At 37.2% G+C, this 5,465-nt stretch overlaps 1 pseudogene; it reads right to left on the reverse strand.

Moving 5' to 3' along the window:
- Nucleotides 1-1,652: 1,652 nt before the first annotated feature.
- On the reverse strand, nt 1,653-5,191 carry LOC103751695 (annotated as a pseudogene).
- Nucleotides 5,192-5,465: the final 274 nt, after the last annotated feature.

Consider the following 5,465-nt stretch of genomic DNA (forward strand, 5'->3'; position numbering starts at 1 on the left):
TTGAGATAGAGTCTCTTACCAAACCTGGAACTAGGCTGGTAGTCAATAAGCCTCAATGACACTCCTATCTCCCTTTCCATGCCCTCTGCTGGAGCACAGAAGCACACAGCCACACCCTGGCACTTTTTTACATGGGTGCTAGGAATTTGACTTAGATGCTCATGTGTGTATAGCAAATTCTCTTACCTGCTAAGTCATCTTCCCAACTGTAATATTTATATCTTTTATAAAGTGACATTTTTGCTCTAAAAAATGTAGTTTCATTTGTTCCAGAGTTCCAGGAGTTAAGTTTACAAGTTGCAGCCCATGGAAATAATACCAAACTGATGTCCTAGATGATCTAGTGAGTTCCCTTCCTATGAGCCCACATGCAGACAGGCAAATGTTTCAGCAACAGGAAAGTTTTCCCTCTATAAAATCCAGTTTTGTTATACCGGCTTGCGTGCACTTAATATTCGTGTGGGAATGAACTAATGCATTCATCTTAAGATGTCTGAGTCTTCACAAGATGAAAGTGGCGATCTCAACAAATGCAGAAATAGGAGTTGTAGCAGATGTAACACAGTACTAGTCTGCAGGCACCAGGCACAGTGTTCATTCCTTCCACTTAAGAATGACAGAAGGGGCTCACACAGCAGCTCTGATCCTACTTCACATCCATCTAGAAAACAAAAACTTAGTCCATCCTCAGCCTACAGCTCCCATGGAGTGGCAACCTGATGCTGCAGCAGCCTTAGACTGTCTCCAATCAGAAACCAAACTCCATTAAATTCTGAGCTGTAAAAACCGTGAGTGCAGCATTAGCCCAGGCAGCTGGTAGACAGGGCTGTTCTGGGTTAAGATTTTCTCCCAGTTGCCATCATATCAGTTGTCATTGTCATCATCATCACCATCATAATCATCATCATCCCCTCAGATTTTACCTTTTTCTATTGATAATCAGGTTGTGAATTTATAAATATTATTTTCACATGTAGCAATCAATTTTTTCTCTCTCAGATTTTAAGTGCAAAGATTTTCATTCATTTATTTCAAATATTGTAGCAGTTTTTGTATTCTGAAATAGAGCAGAGATACCACTATTCTAGCTTGGTCATGATTATATTATTATATTATATTGATGCATTTTCTAGTTTTATGTAGTTTTTTGCATTTCTGTATAGGATATGCATTTTAATAATTTGCTATTTTTTCTTGTAATATTCTTATTAGGTATTTGTACTAACTCTATATTGGCTCCATAAAAGATGGACTATAGTTTTTCATTTCACTATTTTCTAGAAAAATTGGTGTGATATAATCTCTAAATACTTGAAAGAATTCCTAACTGAAGTTATCTAGATCGAGATTCTTATTATTGTTTAAAGACTGCTTTATTTTTATTTTGTATGTACGAGTATTTGCCTTCATGTATGTATATGTACTACATGTATGCAATGATCATGAAGACCAGAAGAGGGAATCAGATCTCCAGGAACCAGAGTTATGTTATGGACAGTTGTGAGCTACCATGTGGGTGCTGGGGAACCTAACTCAGGTCCTTTGGAAGAGCAACAAGTGCTCTTAAATGCTGAGCTATGTCTCTGGACCTGAATCTCGAATTTTCTTAATAGAAAATTTTCAAATTATAGATTCAGGGCTGGGAAGATGGTTCAGTAGCTAAAGGCATTTGACACTAGATCTGATGATGTATGGAGACCCACACTGTGGAATGGGAGAACTGAATCCCACAAGGCATCCTCTGAGCTTCGCAGATGCACACTGTCTTGTGTGCACTCCTCACACTAAAAATAAATAAAAAAAGTAGATGAATTAAAAAATTATAGGTTCAATTTCCTTAATGGATGTGTGACAATATAGATATTTAAGTTCTTCTTATAGCAGCTTTGGTAGGCTTTATTTTAAAGACTGTACTTTTTTTTTCTCTAGTTTTTAAATTTACCAACATGCTATTCTGTGTAACATCTAATATTCATCTTAATGTGCACAATATCTGTGAAGATATTATCTTCAAATTTCCATATGGATAATTTGTTGTCAGTAGCAATATTATTAATTTTTGGAGAATTAACTCAATATTATTGATTAAAACATTTAAAATATGTTTTTGTGTTTTTATTTTATGTGTATGTGTATTATGCCTGATTGTGTATAAGTGCACCCATGTCATGCAATATCCATGGAGTTCAGAAGAAGGAGTTGAATCCCCTGGAACTGGAGTTACAGATGGTTGTTAGCTACCATGTGGGTACTGGGAACCAAACCCAGGTCCTCTGCAAGAAGAGTCAGTATTCTTAACTGCTGAGCCATCCCTCTAGCCCCTGGTTTTAGATTTTAATTATCTTGTTTTTTCTTTTGTATGAATTGGCTGCTTTTCTCTTATTTTACACTAGTTTAAGTTATGTGTGTGTATTTGTTTATAATTGCATTGGAAATTTAAATAATTACTTTTCAACTTTATTTTTCTCTGAAGCTATATTTATTTTGCTCTGAAGCTATAAACTTCCTGATTTGGATTCTCTGGGTATTGATTCATATAGAATTCAAAACTAATTCAGATGAAGGAACTTTTCTTTAATCATTATAATACTTTAGTTTTTATTTGGAAATTTTCTAGATGTGTACAATGTATTTAGATCGTATCCATTCCCCACTCCTTCCTTCCAACTCCTCCTGGATCCACCCATGCCCCCTTTCCAGTCTCAGGTCTCTTTCCTTTCTTTATAACTCACCAAGTTCACTTAATGCTGCCTGTATGTACAGGGATGTGGGCAGCCTTAACCAGGGGCCACATCTCTGAAGATACTGTTTATTCCTATTGTTTCTAAGCTACATGTTTTGTTAAAGCTTGGCACTACATTCTCAACCATTAAGGGCCGTTTGTAACATTTTGGAAATTCCCCATCACTGCTTCTCCAAACATTGTCTTTGTCCCTTCTTGTGACCTTCCAAGACCCAGTTTATATTTGAATGCGCCATCTGCACATTTTTGTGCTTTGTTTTATTATTTATTTATTTATTTATTTATTTTTGTTGTTGTTGTTGGCACCTCCCCGTTTCCCTTAATTTAGGTATTTTCTGTTGACTGGCCATTCAGCTCTCCCACCTTCTGTTTTTCAGGATGCTGTTTACACTGTCCCGTGAGCACTTTATTTCATTTAACTGCTCTTAGTCCTATGATCTCTATCTGTTAATCCAGCCTCATTCTAGTTGGAGTGTCCATTTCTGCCCATTCTGTCTCTCTGTTCCCTTCTTCAATAGTTTGACCCAGCCTCGGTTTACCAACTCTAGTATCTTAATCACTTGTCTTCTATTTCCCAACTTTTCTAACATGTCATTAGAATCAGACGTTTCCCTGCCCTCTTCTCTTTTTGCACAATCGCTTCTAATGATACATTGAGCAGCTCAGAGGATTCCTTATAGACCCTTTAGAACAGAAGTTCAGCCCCGCCACCAAGAGTTTCATTCATTTATAACAAATAAATATAAAATATTTCTAACAGCGTGCATGTCTTGTTCTTGATAAACTGGCTTTATTGGTAAAGAGGGCACTCTATTTCAGTTTTTCAGATTTCTTTTTTCTTAGAGTGCATTATTATTAATACTACCACAGTGTAATTTTTTGAGAGAAGTCACAAACAACTAACTAGTAATCTGAAATATAAAATGATGTACAACAATATTCTTTTCTTACTGTTTAACTGATTTTAATAACATGACATAAAGTTCCTAAAATTGATATAATCATCATGCAAAATATGTACATGAACACTATCAACAATATAAACAGCTCTCGTCTCTAATGAATAAGAGAGATGGTTTATTCTGGAGCCAGATATGAGTGACCACGGCCCAGGAACATGGATTTAGGTTTCCCAAAATATCAAGTTTCAGCATGGTAACAGTTGCCTTATGTTTTTGTAGTTAACAGAACAAAGAAAAGTCATAAATCAAGACACTTTTCAAATACATTGGTGGATGCATCCCATAGGCAGGTCATGGCAAAGGGGGGAGGGGGGAGGTTGTACTGTACATCTCAGATGCTATCTGATGACATTCTTAGGTCATTGATTGGTAGGACCTGGTGGTATGCTAGGGTAATACCTCCCAAAATACTTTTATCTGTTGGGTCAGAAACAGAGGTGGGCAAAGAGTAGATATTTAGGGGGCCAAAGATGGCCCCAGATAAATGCTAATTAGGCTCTGGACCTGCACTATTCCAAACTCTCCATAATCACTGAAGTTCCAATCAGTTGGTCAGTCTTGCAGAAGAAAGTCTAGTTTCGAAGACATAAGGTTTTTTTGGGGATGTTTATTCACAATACTGTCTTCTTTTAAAAATATAAAATAAATAAGCAAGATGTGTGAAAATAGGCAAGTTGATGTTACTTAAATAAAAGATTTTTGAAAAGAAAGTTTTAATTTCCATGTCATTTGAAGAAGGGAACTTACCCATTTGAAATCATATTCAAGGTTTATGTGGCTGACGAATTTTGCATGTAACTGAATTTTAAATTCTGCTAATACCTGCTGGACTGAAACGATGTGGTTGTGTATGTCCTCCATGGCTGGGTAGTGGTGGGCAAGAAGGAAGGATAGCAAGGTAGCTAATAATAAAATATCACATACAGACCATTCAATATTTAAGAAGGTTGGGGACCAGGAGTCTCCTCGTTCCATAGAACAAAGAGCTCTGAGCCTCTAACTCTCAAGGTTTTGTTCACGGGGATCGAGTGTTCCAAGAAGGTATTAAAGAATAAAGTGTACACAGATCAAAGAACATTGCTCTGCAAGAACTCAGGAAATAATTAGCAACAAAACCAGGCCTGTTTGCAAGGTATAGAACAGATATTCACACAACAGTGTAAATAAGGCATAGTTTGTTTAGTCGAAACATAAGTTAAGGGACTCTGCACTTCAGAACCTTGAGTTGGTATACATACCTATTTGGCTCTGCCATCATAGACAATCTTGGCTGCTGACAATTTTGCACATGTAGTCAAGCATGCTTTCTGCAGAGTTCAACCAGGGCAGTTGTCTCCAACACCACTCTGCATTCTAATATGTCAGTTTCTTCTGGCAACATTTTCTTGGCCTCTTCTAACACTTCACGGGTTTCTTTCTGAGAGTAGCTAATAAAACCATCTCCAGTTTGGTAAGGAACTGTCAAGCAGTCATTGTCTGAAAACATGTCATCTTAAGCATCTCGTAAATTCTGGAGTTGTTTCTTTTTCCTTCTATGTCTTCCTTTAGCTTGATGATTCTGCTCATATTCCCCGTAAGTTTGTTTTTTGTTGATCTTCAAAAGTAACATTGACATAACATGGTGGCTGCCATCTTGAACTCACATCAGTGTTCTTAAACAGAACAAAATGAAAGCCGGGTGTGGTGGCACACGTCTGTAGTCCCAGCACTTGGGAGGCAGAGGCAGGAAGATCTCTGTGAGTTCAAGGCCAGCCTGGTCT

Source organism: Nannospalax galili, unplaced genomic scaffold (assembly GCF_000622305.1).
Source record: "Nannospalax galili isolate Female #2095 unplaced genomic scaffold, S.galili_v1.0 scaffold267, whole genome shotgun sequence".
In the NCBI taxonomy this organism is placed as follows: Eukaryota; Metazoa; Chordata; class Mammalia; order Rodentia; family Spalacidae; genus Nannospalax; species Nannospalax galili.